The sequence below is a fragment of the Dermacentor albipictus genome, chromosome 5, assembly GCF_038994185.2.
Source record: "Dermacentor albipictus isolate Rhodes 1998 colony chromosome 5, USDA_Dalb.pri_finalv2, whole genome shotgun sequence".
Lineage (NCBI taxonomy): Eukaryota > Metazoa > Arthropoda > Arachnida > Ixodida > Ixodidae > Dermacentor > Dermacentor albipictus.
Window position 1 is genome coordinate 12,907,324 of NC_091825.1, and position 17,303 is coordinate 12,924,626.

General features: G+C 50.3%; 1 protein-coding gene and 1 pseudogene across 5 annotated transcripts in view; both read right to left on the reverse strand.

Moving 5' to 3' along the window:
* The window catches only part of LOC135918035 (solute carrier family 41 member 1-like), a 640,016-nt gene that overhangs the window by 22,330 nt on the left and 600,383 nt on the right, over nucleotides 1-17,303 (reverse strand). The gene's annotated exons all lie outside the window — the stretch shown is intronic.
* LOC135918030 (uncharacterized) lies at nucleotides 307-16,763 on the reverse strand (annotated as a pseudogene).

Sequence of the window (17,303 nt, forward strand, 5' to 3'; positions counted from 1 at the left end):
TTGTCAACGTGGACTTCGAAAAGGGTGTTCTTGCTAAACGCTGCTGGCCATTTTCATTCCCGAACTGCATGCTAACCTCGACAGTAACCTTCAAACTGATGCCATATTCCTGGATTTCGTTTGTTAGGAATTTCTTCGCAGACACACATATTTTAAAGAAGGGCGCTCTTTAATAGATAAAAAAAGAGTTCAAGACAGCGTGACAACTGCCTTCCTTCGCGGCCGCCATCTCTCTCCCCTATGTTGCCAGCCTTCGCTTCCAATTCCGCTGACACTCGGCCACTCTGACAGCGAACTGTCCTCAGTTTACACAGTATAGTCCCGAAGATACAGAGGTTTTTTGGACACACGCGTGCTACGTCTCGGCACGCTGTCTTCCTCGTCGGTGCTTGATTGGTCGGACAGTTCTTGGAATCTTCCACCCCTCTCTTCAGTTGGCTGATGTGGGCGGTAGTCGAGTAGACCCTTTTCTTTCCGTTCATCTCGGTCACCCTGTAGGTGTCCGCTGGGAGTATTTCGATCACAGTCAGTGGACCTCTGAACTTCTTTTGGGTTTTGTTGGGGCGCCGGTGTGCTCTGGAACGTAGCACATGTCTACTATGTCTCCAACACTCAGCTTGTCCGCTGTGAAGTGATGCTTGTCGAAGTACTGCTTCGACTTTTCTTGCTGACTCACTATTCCCTTTTGAGCCGTCTCTTGAAGTTGCTCCGGACATACCCACTCGTTATTCTACGCGTTTAGCCATCTTAGAACACCATCCTGCGTCCTTGGTTAATATCCATGCAGAAGCTTGAAAGGGATAGTGCCTGTTCAGACATTGTATGCAATGTTTGGGTAGCTCCCTAACTCCTTGATGTTCTGATCGCAGTCCTTGTGAGTCAGGTCCTTGATAGTAGCCGTAATACACGGTACTAGAGTTCGATTCACACGCTCTAGCTGACCGTTAGCCCTTGGATGGTGAGCAGAGTCCAGTGTGTGAGCCACATCATTTTCCTGACAGAAGGCTTCGAAGCCGTGGGACGTGAAACGGGAACCACGGTGTGAGATGATGCGCTCCGGTAGTCCGAACTCGGTTATAAAACTCCGCACGCACCGTGGTACATTTCTCGCTGGCGTGTCTCGCATGGGGTAGAGACGCACAGAATTGGTTAGATTGTCCACTAACACCAAGATCCACTGGTTTTTCTTGGAGCTTCTCACAAACGGACCAACATGGTGCACGTGTACAACTTGAAATGGTCGCTTCTCAGGTAGGTAATATTGGGTGTAAAAGTCCAGGTTTGTTCCCTCCTGAAATATTTGTGAGCAGGTACACTTATGGATGTGCTGGTCCACATAGCGCTTCATCGGAGGAAACCAATAAAGTTCCTTGATTTTCTTCACTGTTCGGTGACGTCTGCTATTTTCTCATCCGCGTGCTGATTCACCTCTAAGTCATATTCTTGAAGTAAGTCGAACCACCTTGCTACCTGTGGTTTAAGAGTCTTGTGCGTTTGCCAGCGTGAACGGAATGCCTAGGAGGAATGAAAGAAGTCCTTCCATACTCCAGACTATTGCCATCAGCTCCAGTTTTCCCACATGGTTATTCTTCTCGGCCTCAACGGCGCATTTACTGACACAAAACACCAAGTGCCTGCAGCATCCCGACTCATCTTCTTAAAGAATTTTTCCCGCAAGTCCATGTTTACTTGCGTCCGTGTGGAGTTCTGTTTGAGCCTAAGGGTCATACAACTTCAGAACCGGAGGGTCTGACAGTTCTCTTCGGAGCTGGTCGAAAGCTTCCTGTTGCTCCACTCCCCAAATAAACTTTGTGTCTTTCTTGGTCAGTGAAGTAAGCGGTTCTGCCTTCAGAGCATAATGGGGAATGAACCGTCTGAAAAATCCTGTAAGGCCCAGAAATCTCTTGACATTGTAAACATCAGTTGGCGTGCTAGCGTCCAATATAGCTTGCTGCTTCAATTCACCTGGCTGCAGGTAGCCTTTCACAATCTTGAAACCTAACTAGTCGAGTTCATCACTTCTAAACGCACACTTGGATAGCTTCAAGATTAGACCAGCAGCTCGCAGAGCATCCAGTACTTGTTTGAGCCGAAACAGCAAGTCTTCCCAGTCCTTGGCTGGAATCAGCAAGTCGTCCATGTAACACACTACACAGTTGTGCAGAGATCCGAGGACTTTGTCCATTTGACGTTGAAATACAGCAGGACCGTTTATCAACCCGAACACCATACGTTCAAACTGCCCAATCTCATCAGGCGTGATGAATGCATTTTTGGCTTTCGATTCCTACCTCAGTGGAAGCGGAAGGTATTCTTTTGCACAGTCTAACACACAGTACATTCGTGCTCCGGACAGTCGTTGGGGCTGGTCATCAATGTTTGGCAAAGGAAAGTGTTCCGGCACCATGTGGCTATTTAGCCGTCGATAGTCTATGAGTAGACGATTTTCTCCATTTTTCTTCTTTTCGAGTGGCACTGGACTAGCGTATGGCGAAGATGTTTGGGCTGCAATGCCAGTCGCTTTCTACTCTGACAATTTCTTAGATTGCTTCTCTTTCCTCTGCATTAGTCATGTACGGTTTGCAGGTGACTTGAGTTTTTCCGGATTACCCTGTGATAGTCATTTACCGTTGGTTACAACACCCCAACTCTGACAAATTTAGTGCAAAGCAGTCTCTGTATTCATTCAGCATCTTTAGCGGTGTATCCACTTGTTGTTCATTGACGTCTTTCCCGACATTTAGCATGCTACGATCAATGGGCTTCGGCTGAAGCACAGGTCTCACGGGGGTGAACACTTCGCTCCCTGAAAGCAGTTCAGCGTGAGCCAACAAACTTCCCTTGATCAGCTGTTGGTCTTCATCCTTGTCGCTTAACATAGGTATCTCAACCCTTGCGTTTTCGAATTGAAGTAGCATTCCCTTACCAGGCCCACTAGGTAAGATCAGATTTCCTTCACTCTTACCGGTCTCCACTGTCACCCAACACACAGTTCTTTTGGGCAGTACAATAGTTTCCTTGACACGGAGTGGTTTCTTGGAAGGCTTCATCTGGGTAAGGTCGATGTTACAAAATGGAAGATCATCTCGGTAGCCAATCCTGTCTTCATCTCCTATGCGTAGGTATGCAATGTCGTCTTGTTCCGTCCAGGTTCTGCCAACCAGCATGTCGACGGGCAAGGCACTGTTACCGACGACAATCACCTTGACCTTGCGGCATACCACGTCATCGATTTATATGTATACCTGTGCGGTCCCGATAGATCGAACTGTAGATGTGTCGCTGTTCCCAAACCCATAAAAGTATTCGGCCCTGCACACAACTTGTAGGGTGCACTTTTCAGCCGCTTGACGAAGCAGTATATAGTCTGAGCTTCCCGGGTCAATCGTCACCAAGAGCTGGTGAGTTTCATTGATGGTAGCAGTTTTCAGGAACATTGATGGACCACTGTGACTGGTTGGATTCTCATTCAGTACGAAGTTACCAACAGGGTTTGTTTTTGGACAGTCTCTCACTATGTGCCCATACTTCCGTAGCTATAGCATTTTCGCTCCGCTTGATGACGCTTGGGCGGCTGTGGTGTTATCTTCGGTGGTGTCCCACCACTTGTTTGATCTGTGACACTTGCATCTGCGATCACTTAAAATTAAAGTATGGGGTTTCACGTGCCAAAACCACTCTCTGATTATGAGGCATGCCGTAGTGTAGGACTCCGGAAATTAAGACCACCTGAGGTTCTTTAACGTGCACCTAGATCTAAGTACACGGGTGTTTTCGCATTTCACCTCCATCGAAATGCGGCCGCCGTGGCCGGGATTCGATCCCGCGATCTCGTGCTCAGCAGCCCAACTGCATAACCACTGAGCAACCACGGCGGGTTGTGATCACTTGCTCAGGTGGACACGCGACAGTCCAAGATCTTGAGGTCGGAGGCTTGGCACGAGGTGTCGTGGCACCTGGATCACCACCTTGTGGCTTGGCACCTGGTGACTTCTGCATTCTCGATTCGCTTATTCGCTCCAGTCTTCGCAAGTCTGCCAGCAAGTCATCCTCATCCTCGCGTTGATGGCGAACATGCGTCTCTAAACCGCAGCCCCACCAAAAACTGCTCTTTGGTATCTTGTATACCGAGGCCCAATCCCTTGTATAAGAAGGTCTTTTCGAGGAAGTACGTCGTGGTGGACTCTCCCCTCATCTGGACTTGTTCCTGCATTTGCCCACACTTTTCGGCCGTGCTTTTCTTGCCCACAAATGTCTTTTTGAAGGCAGTCTTGAAGTGCTCCCACGTAGTGAGGTCATCGACACGGGCATGAAGTCAAAATCAAGGAGGTCCCTTCATTTGAAGCCTGGCGTTTTCTAGTCTGAAGCTGTCCGGCCAGCCGTGCAGGACCGCCATGGAATCGATATTTTCAGCCACGCCCTAGCTTCGTGGGATAAGCCCTCGCCGTCGAAATCATAGATAGCTTTATTTAGGTCCGGCATAACGTGGACCGCTTCAGGTTTCCTCTCGAGGAGCTCAAGTAACCGCCGGTTTTGCTCCAGCAGAGCTTGCGTCATTTGGATTTCGTGAGTTCCGCCGCCGTCTGCCATGTTCGGGGTTCTCTGGGCGTCTCCCTAGGCGTACACAGTTTTTCGCCTCCAGCTGAGCGTCTAGGCCTACGAAATCACAGAGAGTGCGCACACACGTTTCTGAGGCGGCACGAAAACTCAAGTTTTCGATGTCGGTACATCACGAAGACGGTACCGTTGCGTCTCGTAGTCGTGACACAGAGCGTCCGCACGCAGGTTTTTCAAGGCAATGCAGAGGGTCTCTTTTACGGTCAGTACCTTACGAAGACGGCACCAACGCAGCGTTAATTGAAGAGTCAGCGAGCATCACTGTCGACGTCGGCTCCAACAAGATCGGCTTCCACGATCGCTTCACCACGAAGGTTTCGGTGTATTCCACCTCTGGGATGTTAGGAATTTCTTCGCAAACACAAATTTTAAAGGGCGCTCTTTAATAGATGAATAAAAGAAAAAAAACGAGTTCAACAAAGCTTGACGACTGCCTTCCTTCGCGGCCACCATTTCTCTCCTCTATGTTGCTAGCCTTCGCTTCCGATTCCGCTAACACGCTAAAGCATCGAACACGGTTCCTCACCAACGTTTGCTATAAAATTGTATCATTTAAATTTACACCCCAATGTGGTAATGTGGATTGAAGCATTCTTGACTAATCGCTTTTAGTTTGTCTTCGTTAATAACCATTATTCTAGGAGACATCTTAGTGTTACGTTTTGCGCCAGGCGTGCGGAGAGGATCAGACAAGTTCCTGGGGAACGAAGTTCATAAACCCATGCTTGTGGGTTGAGGCTCGGGCAAGAAAAGAGAACCGCTAGCAAGCGGCACTCCGCTTTTAACACTTAGTGGCGTATGCGCATTTCGCAGAGTGTTCTTATCAACATGAGCGCCAGCTGGGACAACACCACCTCCCCTTTTAATGAAGCACACAGTCATTCAGAGTCCAGCTTAGAATCTATCTGGTCGGCGACGATTTCGCATGGGGTAGCGCCTTGCCTCGGCGGGTGCTGGTGTTGCCTGTTGTGCAACCGGAGTTACCCTGGAGGGTTGTGGACTGGAAGGAACTGGTGCGCCGCCAGTCTCAGCGTAAACCAGGAACTCGCTGGTCGCAACTTCGCCAGCTGTTCCATGCCAAGAGGTAACGTCCTCTGCAGGCCTCTGTAGCAGCTGATCCTGGTGGCCACGCAAGGTGAATGTGCCCCTCGGGGTGGTTGCACGTACTTGGAAAGAGACAGGCCCTGTTTAAGCAACAATAACAGTGGGATCCTACTTTGGTTTTCGAGAATAATTACGTGCTAACACGCTGTCGCCTATCAAGAAGTGACCTTCGCGACACGGACGACTTAGTGCCTGAGTGCACTGACTGTGTAACTGTGCACAGTTACACGACTGTGCACTGACTCTTTCCCCCACGGAAGGATTTACGGCATCTAGCCGACTGCGTAAGCGTCGTCCTAGGAGCAATGCCGCTGATGATTCACGAGTCGTCGCATGTGGTGTATTGCGATACGACAGCAAAAATTTATGCAGCTTTACCTGCAGTGTTCCTCCTGTGCCGTCTTTGCGCAGCGCATTCTTTAAGGCCTGGATGAAATGCTCTGCCAACCCATTGGTGCTGGGGTAGTAGAGAGCCGTGAGGACGTGCCGCGCTCCCATTGCCTGCTCGAAGTGCTTGAACTCCTGCGAAACAAACTGAGGTCCATTATCGGAAACAATTGTTTCAGGGAAACCAAAACGTGCGAAGAGCTCGGTCAAGCAACGAATCGTGCTTTCTGCAGTTGTCGATCTCATTTCGAAAAGCTCTGGTCATTTAGAATGTGCGTCGACCACCACTAAAAGCATGGTATTTTGAAAAGGTCCCGCAAAGTCTACGTGAACACGCCGCCACGTTGAAGTCGGCCATGACCACGGGTAAGGAGGTTCGTTGATTGGAGCGTTACGTTGCCCTTGACAACTAGCGCAGCTTCTGGTACGAAGTTCGAAGTCCACCTCAAGAGATGGCCACCACACGTAGCTGCGTGCTAGTTCTTTGCTGAGCATGATGCCGGGATGGCCGTCATGGAGTTCGTCCAGAACGAACCCTTGCAGCTTTGCAGGCACGACTACTGTTGCGCCCATCATGACGCGTCCGTCATGCATTGTCGGTTCGTTGCACCTGCGAAAAAAAAGGCTCCAGCTGCTCATCTTTGATCGACGCGGGCTATCCCACATTTGTGAATTCCTTCACTTGGCAAAGAATTCGGTCTTTACATGTGGTAGGCGCGATATCTCGACTAGAAACAGCGAACGAGTCCAATCGCAACGAATAGAATGCTTTTTCTGTTTCTTTGGTTTCCGCTTGAAGATCTGGAAGCGGCAGACGCGAGCAGAAATCGGCTTCGCGTTCTCGCTCGATTTCTTGAATATAAGATTGTATGAGTAGGTTGCCAACGTAATAGCCCAGCGTTGCAAACGAGCAGCCACCATGGTGGGAATCCCGATTGTCGGGCCCAATATCGTTTGAAGAGGCTTATGGTCTGTGGCCAAGTTGAATGAGCGCCCATAAAGATAGAAGTGGAACTTCTTTACACCAAAAATGGTTGCTAACGCTTCCTTCTCCAGTTGACTGTACTTTTTTCCGCTTCATACAGCGTTCTTGAAGCATAAGCAATGGGCCGTGCCCTTCCGTCATCGTAGACATGAAATAGGACTGCTCCAATACCATACTGCGACGCGTCGCATGACACCCTAAGTTATCTCTCAGGGTCGTAGTGTGCGAGCGTAGGTGGTTGTGCCAATAGCGCTTTCACTTGATTGAACGCTTTTTCTAGCATGCTCGTCCCAGTGCCACGCTACCTTTTTTTTACAGAAGTCTGAAAAATGGTTGAGCTATTGGTGCTAACTGGGGCAAGAGCTTGCTGTAATAGTTGGCAACGCCCAACAAGGACTGAAGCTGCTTTTTATTTCGGCTCTGGTGCCTGGAGAAGTGCGTCAACTTTATCTTACAATGGGGAAATGCCTCCAAGGCCGGTTTTGTCGCCAAGGTAGTGAAGTTAGCTTTGAAAAAACAAGCACTTCTTTCTTTACCCTGACACCTCGGCTTTGAAGACGCTTCAGCAGCGCTTCTAGATTAGCTAAGGGGTCTTCTAGTGCTTCCCCAGTTGCCAATATATCTAGGTAGCAGCAAACACCCTTGAGGTCCTTCAACATCGTGTCTATTATCTTTTGGAAAATCCTCGGTGCGGAAGCGATTCCAAAAGACAATCGGTTGAAGACAAACACTCCCTTGTGCGTGTTCAAGGTTAGATATTGCTTTGAGGCACCAGACATGGTTGCTGATAAGCGCGGTTCAGGTCGATCGTGAAAAATGTGTGCCTCCAGACAGAGCCGCGAATAAGCCATCGACCTTTGGCAACGGGTAACGTGTGACGTCAAGACACGGATTCACTGTCACCTTATAATCGCCACAGCGGCGTATGCCACCGTCTTTCTTGATAACGGGTATCACTGGCGTTGCGTAATATGATGTGGCAATGGCCGTTATGATGCGCATTTTTTCCATCTTCGAAAGTTCAACCTCAACCGCCTTTTGCAGTGCGAACGGCATGTTTCTTGCTTTGAGAAACTTCGGTGCCTGATTAGGCTTGAAATGCAGCTCGGCCCTTTCTTCTGTAATCATGCCTAACTCATCTTTAAATAGAGAGTCGTACTTTACGATCAAAGCGTGCAGCCTTTCCTCTAAACGACAAGGGCAGCTGTGACCTTGGCAGATGGTGGACGTTTCAGATTTTGCTCCACTCCAGCCTAATCGCATGAACCCATTCCTGGCCCAGCAATGGCGGCCCCTCCTGGTCGACGACGTATAGAGGAAGGCTCGCCGTGTTGCCACCGTGCGACACCTTGACTTGTAGGACGCCTTTTCGGATCACCAGGGCTCCTGTATAGGTGCGGAGCTCGACTTCTGTCGGGTTGAGCCTGGCGGATGAAAAAAATTGGCAGTAATTGAAAGGCATGACTGTGATGGCGGCACCTGTATCTAGCTCCATAGGGACTGTCACATCATTTACTTTCATCGGTACCACGATAGGCTCAATACTGGGAGCAGATACACCCTTTACGGCTAGCACTTCCGAGTGGGATACCACCGATAACGTTTTTACAGTGTCCTTGATGGGGAGGTTCCCACGCGACGTGCCAGAGGCGCTACGCAGCAAACTCGTAGCAGGTGCCCCCTTTTGTTGCACTTATAGTATTTGTCATTTACGTGGGGACACGCTTTGCCGGAATGTTTCGGCGACCCGCAGCGAAAACATTCCTGCGACTGCACACTTGAAGTCGCCTGTACCTTATGCATGGGGTTGGCTGCAGACACACATGTACGGGCTTCCGCAGTGCTTTTCGTTGCCGCCTCCATAGCCGCAGCGCGCTCTACCGCTCTCCAAAGCGTAAGCTTGCTATCCTCAGTGAACAGCACTCGCTGTATATTCTCTCTTAACAAGCCGCACACGAAGCGATCCCGGAGGGATTCATCTAACGCGCTTCCAAAATCACAGGTTCGTGCTAGCTTCCGTAGCTCGGCAACGTAATCAGAAATGGACTAGCCTTCGACTTGCTGCCTCTTGTAGAACTTTGCTCGCTCGCCAATGACCGATGGTTTCGGCGACAGATGGTCTTCCAGGGTCTTCTTTAGTACCTCGAAACTCTTGGCTGAAGGCAGCTCCGGGGCAGCCAGCGATTTCAGAAGACTGTAGGTACTGGGGCCTATGATGCTCAGGAATGCATGTACTCTGTCACCTTCGGGAACGCGGTTAACGATAAGAAACGACGTCAGCCGTTCTTCGTACGACGCCCAGTCATTCGTGGAAACGTCGAATGGTTCGATCTGGCCCAGTTGAGCAGCAAACTACATCGAACCTGCACTGGCTTCTTCGTTCATGATATCAGTCAGCGAAGGAGAGAAAAAGCAGCACTCTTCAATCGTCGATACTGAACAGAGGCTGAATGTCGAGAACTCTTGACTTCCTTGACGCTGCGCGACTCTTCAAAATCCCATCTTTGTCGCCACGTGTTACGTTTTGCGCCAGGCGTGCCGAAAGGATCAGACAAGTCCCGGGTGAACGACGTTTATTAACCCATGCTTGTGGGTTGACGCTCGGGCAAGGAAAGAGAACCGCTAGCAAGCGGTACACTGCTTTTAACACTTAGTGGCGCATGCGCACTTCGCAGAGTACTCTTATCAACATGAGCGCCAGCTGACACAACACTTAGGACCACTTCTGTGTTCAATATATAATAACGATCTACCAACATATATATCAGGCAACATTGGTATGTTTACAAACACACGAACAAACACAAACACATTACAAACACACTTGACCACACATTCATCCAGAACGACCAAAATAATGCACAACAATGGTGTAACCGCTGGCTAATGAACCTAAATCCTAACAAACGCAAACTTGTGTCTTCCACTCGCTGCCCATAAATCCCTCAGATTGATCTATTTCGTCCCTAACTTCCCGGTAGAATCAGTCCAATCATTCAAATGCCTCGGTGTCACTCTCTCTTGTGATCCGTCCAGGAATTCGCACACGACTAACATCATCTCAGCTGGTAATAAATCACTGGCATTTCTTAGGAGACATCAGCGTCATACTCCACAACAAGTAAAGATGTTAGCCTATCAATCATTTGTAAGATCGAAACTTGAGCATGCATCTCCCATCTGGAACCTGCATCAACCTTATATCATAAATGCCCTCGAGTCACTACAAAATCGTGCTACTAGGTTTATTCACTCATCATATTCATATTGCCACGTAGATGAGAATAGCCACAATTGACAGGAAATTGTATTCATAAAATATATGCAGAGAGACGGCTGCAGGCTAGATGTCAAAACAACAATACGAGCGCTACTGTGATCGTCGTCTTCATCGTCTTTTTGGCGCATTCTATGCTCGGCAGGATGCGCATTTCTGTGCGCGGAAATAGCGTGGAAAATAGAAACCCCGCCGGTGAGAGCGCCGTCCCGGCGCTTAAGAAGTAGGATCGTGTCCGGTGTTAGGAATGGCCGTACGGGGTGGCAACGTGCCAGCTTTCAGCCCGCTGCACGTGTTCCAAGCCCCCCAGACGGGGCGCCCTTCAGAGAAGTGCGGTTGACCGGCAGCCACGTGGCGCGCGGTCAGCTCAGGAATGTGGTACTCCGCCGCGCCACCCGGGACAAAGCAGAGTTCTACAAAGCCCTCTGACGTCGGCACCGAGAGCTATGCGGCACCGAGAGCTAAGCGCCACCGGGGATGGAGCAGACTTCCACGAAGCCCTCTGTCGTCGGCGCCGGAGATAGGAATCTGTGTGCCTATGTGTGCGTAAACTGTTCTGCGGGGCTGCGGCAAGTTTACAATGACTGGACGAACGTTTCCGTCCACGTGGACCTCGAAGAGTGACGCCGAACGATGACGTCGAACTATGACGTCAAGCGGAGAGCTTATAAGCAGCGTGTGCGGCTGCTAGAGCGTGCTCGTGTCGTGCTCGTCGTCGGGAGCTGAGTGCTCGTTGTCATGCCCGAAATGTAGTAGTGAGCTGTGTGCTCGTAAACTGTTTGCTGTATGTTTGTTTTGCGGGCTCCATATGGGAGTCGCACTAGACTGCTAATGTATATTGCTTAAAATGTAAAATATGTAAAAAAATCCTGTTCGCCGAGTTCCTCTCTACGACCTTCAACTCCTTCAAATGGTGGCAGCGGCGAGATAGTCCGACGACTCCTACATCTGGTTGACAGCGGTAGGATCGTCCGACAACTCTGACACCGGCAACATAAGGCTTAACTCGGGAGACATGCACGATATCAGTGGCGGACGCGGCACATGATCGACTGTCCACTTGAGCGATCTCGTATGTGATGTCAGTGATCTGGCGTAGGACCTTGTAATGTCCGGAGTAGCGGGAAAGAAGCTGTGACAACAAGCAACGTGGCGGCAAGGCGTCCAGAAGAGGACCAAAGAGCCCAGAGAGTAATTAACGACTCTGCGATGGTGATCGTAACGGGCATTCTGGGACAGCTGGGAGGCAAAAAGACGATCCCTTGCAATCTGGTGCGCCGTTTCAGCCCGAGAAGCTGCATCGCGGGTGTAGTCTGAACTGGGTTCACAGGTGATGGTAAAGGGCTCGAAGGGCAATGTGGGATGGCGGCCAAACAAGAGATAAAAGGGGGAAAAGCCAGCGGTGTCATGGTGTGACGAGTTGTAGGCAAACGTCACATAAGGCAAGGTGCTGTCTCCATCACGCTGGTCTAAGGAAACGTATATGGGGAGCACTATGGTCAGCGGGCGGTTGAGGCGCTCGGTAAGCCCATTGGCTTGCGGATGGTACGTAGTAGTTAGCTGGTGACGTAGGGAACGTGAACAAAGAATGTCGTCGATGACTTGAGAAGGAAATGAGCGACCATGGTCGGTCAGCAGTTGTCGAGGAGCGCCGTGTTGAAGTACAACGTCGTAAAGGATTAATTCCGCTACGTCAGTGGAACAGCTTTGCAGCAGTGCTTGCGCGATAGCGTATCGTGTCGCGTAGTCCATAGCTGCGGTAATTAATTTGTTCGCAGTCAGAGATGTTGGGGACAGCCTGATGAGATCATGGCCGACGCGGTAAAACGGGACACCGGGAATATCTATGGGCTGAAGAGGACCGACTGGCGACAAGGATGGGTGCTTGTGGTGCTAGCAGGACTCACAAGTGGCAACGTATCGGCGCACAGAGTGGCGGAGGCCTGGCCAGAAGAACCGACGCCGAATGCGATCGTGCGTGCGAGTTGCTCCGAGATGTCCAGTGGTCGGGGCATCATGAAGCTGTTCGAGTACAGTAGAACGGAGCGTTTCGGAAACAACCAGCAGAAGCTCTGGGCCATCGGAGCTGGTGTTGCGTCTGTATAAAATTTCGTCACGAAGCACGAATAATTGTAGGGACGAGACAGAGTGATGAGAGTGTCGAAGGTGGATAATTGACTGCAAATTGGCATCGTGGAGCTGTTCGCTGCGTATTTCGGTTATATCGGTTATAGCGAGGACAGGCATCTGAATCGTGCGCTGACAAGTCGGGAGGATCCACTGAATGGCGGGATAGGCAGACCGCATCTTGGTGCAGTCTGCGAGACTTGTAAGTGACGTCAAAGCTGTATTGTGCAATGTCAGTGCCCAGTGGCGAAGTCCTTCAGTCAGATCTTTGAGGGAAGACAATCAGCAAAGCGCATGGTGGTATGTGATGACCAAAAAGGTGCGGCCGAACAAGTATGGTCGAAACTTGCCGACAGCCCAAACTAGTGCGAGGCACTAGCGCTCAGTGATCGAACATTTGCACTCTGAAGAGGAAATAAGGCGACTGGCATAGACGATGACGCGGTCTCGTCCTTTTTGCTGCTGGCCGAGAACAGCGCCGATGCCATGCCCACTGGTATCCGTGCGAAGTTCAGCGGGGGCTGACGGGTCAAAATGGGCCAAGATGGGCGTTGATGTAAGTAAAGTCGTGATCGTGCGAAACGCAGTGGCCTGTTCAGGGCCCCAAGAAAATGACGTTTCCTTTTTCAAGAGTTGCATGAGTGGACGGGGTACGTCGGCGAAGCTCTTGACAAAACGTCGAAAATAAGAGCATAAGCCGACAAAGGTCCGCACGTCTTTAGTGGAACGTGACATAGGTAGGTCTTTGACAACGCGCATTTTTTCTGCGTCAGGTTGCAGGCCTTCAGCACTCACAAGGTGGCCAAGCAGTGATTTCGTGCTGGCCAAAACGGCATTTGGCAGAGTTGAGCTCAAGGCCTGCTTGCAGGAAAACTTCAAGAATTGCCGACAAGCGGCTAAGGTGGCTTTCATTTGTCGGTGAGAAGACAATGACATCGTCAAGGTAACAGAGGCGTGTTGACCACTTGTATCCACGAAGGAGGGAGTCCATCATCCTTTAAGATGTGGCTGGGGCATTAAACAGTCCAACAGACCTTAAACTGGTAAATTCCATCGGTCGTAACAACTGCGTTCTTTTCACGGTCTCGATCATTGACGGATATCTGCCAGTATCTTGACCTCAGGTCGATAGAAGAGAAATAGTCAGAGCCGTCGAAAGAATCATCAATCCGCGGTAGAGCGTGGACGTCCTTTCCCCCTTACTTAGTTTAAGTGGCGGTAGTCTACGCAAAAGCGCCAGCTGCCATCTTTCTTCTTGACTAGGATGACCGGTGATGCCCATGGACTGCACGAAGGTTCAATGACGTTCTTGGTGATCATCTTTTCGACTTCACGATGTATCCCTTCTCGCTCGGCATAGGACACGCAATGAGGACGTCGTTTGATTGGGCTGGCGCCCCCAGTATTGATCTTATGAGTGACCACAGATCTTTGTCCCAAAGTACGGTCAATAATATCAAAGATGTCGTGGTAGGACTTCAATATGCGCCTCATATCGGCTGTTTTAGCAGGAAAGAAGTCAGACGCTATCATCATGTCAGTATCACCGTCGACGAGATTTCGCGAGGAAGGGGAAGGGGCAGAGGACAAAAAAGCGTCGGTGATGAATGCAGAAACGGTACACTCATCGATAGAAGATATGTGGGCTAGAGCCATGCCGCCTGGTATAAGTTGCATGCACCAGCTAAAGTTTATTGCTATAGACGTTTGATTATCCGTAACTCTAATAAGAGTTTGAGGAAGAGTGACGTCTTTGGCGAATGAGACGTCAACGATCGGGATGAAGATATAGTCGCCATAGGGAATGGGAGAGAAAGACCGCAAGTTCACATATGTAACTGCTTGAGGAGGTAGACGAACGTAATCCACTGAGCACAAGCGCGGTTAGTGTAGAGTAGGAGCGTCACGGTAGCACGGTAGCTCTAGCTGAAGCAAGCCGGTTCCACAGTCAATAAGGGCAGAATAGGCAGACAGAAAATCCATACCGACGATGTGTTCATGGGAGCATTTCTTGAGCATGGTAAGTAGTACGCTTGTGGAGTGGTAAGCAACACTTAATCGAGCGAAGCACATCCCTAGCAGGGGAGACGTTCCACCATCGGCGACACGAATGGACGGTAGTGTAGGTGGTGTTATGACCTTCTTAAGGCGGCGACGTAACTCAGGGGACCAATTGCAATCCATGCTCACTGACCTGGAGAGGTAAAGCAGAAGGGTGGGTTTAAAAATTAATCTGCAGAAAACTAAAGTAATGTTTAATAGTCTCGGAAGAGAACAGCAGTTTACGATAGTTAGCCAGGCACTGGAACTGGTAAGGGAATACATCTACTTAGGGCAGGTAGTTACCGCGCATCCGGATCATGAGACAGAAATAATCAGAAGAATAAGAATGGGTTGGGGTGCGTTTGGCAGGCATTCTCAGATCACGAACAGCAGGTTGCCATTATCCCCCAAGAAAAAAGTGTATAAGAACTACGTCTTACCAGTACTCACGTACGGGGCAGAAACCTGGAGGCGTACGAAAAGGGTTCTACTTAAATTGAGGACGAGGCAACAAGCTATGGAAAGAAGAATGATGGGTGTAACGCTAAGGGATAAGAAAAGAGCAGATTGGGTGAGGGAACAAACGCGACATACTGACATCTTAGTTGAAATCAAGAAAAAGAAATGGGCGTGGGCAGGACATGTAATTAGGAGGGAAGATAACCGATAATCATTAAGGGTTACGGACTGGATTGCAAATGAAGGGAAGGGTAGCAGGGGGCGGCAGAAAGTTAGGTGGGGGGATGAGATTGAGAATTTTGCAGGGACAACATGGCCACAATTAATATATGACCGGGGTAGTTGCAGAAGTATGGGAGAGGCCTTCGCACTGCAGTGGGAGTAACGAGGCTGATGATGATGATGATGATGATGATGATGAAGGAGGCGACGAAGCACCGAATGCATTACTGATATCTGAACCACAGTATCCACTAGAGCAACAACATGTGCGTCATGCAGTCTAACGTCTGTCAGGTTCCTTCTGGTCCGCAGTGTGATCAGATGATTTGGCAGGCAAGTTGTCGATGCAGGATCACCTCTGGGAGCTGCATCATCTCGTTTTCCCGAGGGAGTCGTTCAATCGGCGACGTAGGGCTGCGGGATTGGGGCGAGCTAGATGACCGGCGACGAGACAACAGTGAATGGGACTGGTGACCACGTGGGCATGGTGTACCACGATACGGCACGGAAGGAGCGTCGTCGCCAGTGGTTTGGGGAGGCTCGCGGTAGGGCTGAAATCGGCCATAATTCCTGTCAGGGTGACAGTTGTGTCCATAGGGCGCCTGATACTAATACCACCGGCATTTACAATTACGGGCCACGTGTCGCATATGACGGCAGTTGAAGCAAATGGGACGGCCATCAGCAGTCATCCACTCGGCTGGATTGCGAGTACGGAACGGGGGCTTTTGACCTTGGGCGTGCGGAAGTGTGGAAAGGCGGTCGATTGGGTGGTAACGAGCTGCGGCCCACAAAGAATCCAGGCCAGCATAGGAGAGCTCCTGATGAACGAGAGCTTGAACTAGTGGTACCACGTGGGAGCTGTGGTCAGAGGTACGGGCGCACTAAAAAGCAGGAGACGCAGCATCATGTTGACGTCGGGGCGACGGCTCTGGTACGTCTTCGCACGACCACGTTGATGCCATGTTCGGAAGTCGAGCGAAATGATGGGCAATGCGCCGACTTTTGGCGGCCTCAAAACGCTTGTAGTCTTGGATGATGGGATCGACAATGCCGCTGTCTTTGCAGATTAGCAGATTGAAGGCATCATCTGCTATGCCTTTAAACACGTGGCTCATTTTCTAAGACTCCGTCATGCCGTCGTCGGCTTTGCGCCAAAGGGCAAGCACGTCCCGTATATAGGTCAGGTATGATTCTGTCACTGTCTGCGCACGAGATACCAGCTCCTTCTTTGCTGCTGCCTTTCTACCTGCAGACTTGCCGAACAGGGAACGCATCTTCTCCTTACAAGCATCCCAACTCCCGATTTCGTCTTCGTTATTCTCAAACCACACCTTCGCTGTTCCGTTAAGGTAAAATAATGTTTGCCAACATGATCGTCTCCTCCCAGTGATTGTTCTTACCTGCACACTCGTATGGGGGCAGCCAGTCAGCGATGTCGACGTTGTTGGCCCCGCAGAATGTACCTGGGTCTTTTAGCTGAGCGAGGACGACCGTTGTCGTTGCAGTCGCCTCGTTGGGCGCCGGCCCCTCTTCCGCCATCGTGGAGAAAGCCAAACGTAGGCCGCTGCGGAGCTCCGTTGTAACGTGTGGGCACCCCGTACCTTTCACCAAAATGCCACGGGGATGACGGTAGCCGAACTGGATACGAAATTGTATTTACAAAATATGTACAGACAGAGATGGCTGCAGGCTGAAGGCAGAACAACACGAGCACTTCTCTGATCAACGTCTTCACCGACTTTCTGACGCATTCGTCCATGCTCCCCAGGATGCGTGCTTCAGTGCGCAGGGATAGCACGTAAGCATTTCATGGTTGAAAGCGAAATCTGGCTTAGCAACGCTTCCTTTGCATGGACAGGTTGGCACCCTCTCTTCCCTTAATCACCCACCGGACATCGTGCCTCCTTGGTACATTTAGCACCAGTCACCCTCTTTAAGTTGCACGCGCACGTGCCCGGACCACCACTTCTCAAGCATCATTTTTTATTCGAGCAGCAAGGGACTAGAATGGCGGTCCACACGCCAACGCAGCCATCACAAGCCCATATGCCTTTACCGAAGCTATTGCAGCCCATATTC